This window comes from Falco cherrug, chromosome 2 (genome assembly GCF_023634085.1).
Source record: "Falco cherrug isolate bFalChe1 chromosome 2, bFalChe1.pri, whole genome shotgun sequence".
NCBI classification, from domain to species: Eukaryota; Metazoa; Chordata; class Aves; order Falconiformes; family Falconidae; genus Falco; species Falco cherrug.
In genome coordinates this window covers 31,285,220-31,285,619 of record NC_073698.1, presented here as the reverse complement: position 1 = coordinate 31,285,619, position 400 = coordinate 31,285,220, and positions in this window count along the sequence as shown.

Below are 400 nucleotides of genomic sequence, written 5' to 3'. Positions count from 1 at the left end.
CCCCGGGGAAGGTGGCACCCCCATGCCCGGCTGCAACCGAGAGCAGGCCCTGCGGCCCGTCAGCCCGCCGCCGAGCCTGGGGGGGACGCGGGCCTGCCCCCCCGGCCTCACCGAGGAGCCGGGCCCGGGGCTGAGGGGGCCGGGCCCCCGCGGGGCTCCCCGCTGAGGCCAGGGCACGGGCACTGGGCCGCTGCAGGCAACGCCGCTCGAGGGCACGGCCAGGCAGCGGCGGCCTGGCGGTCCCCGCGGGGCGCGCAGCCCCGGGCGGCCGGGCGGGGAGCTGCGGGGGGCGGCAGCCCAGCCACCGGCCCCCCTACCGCGCCGGGGCGGGGCGGGCGGAGGGCGAGGCCCCGCCGCCCCCGCCTCCCCCCTTCCCGCCCGCCCTGTCAGGCGCCGCCTC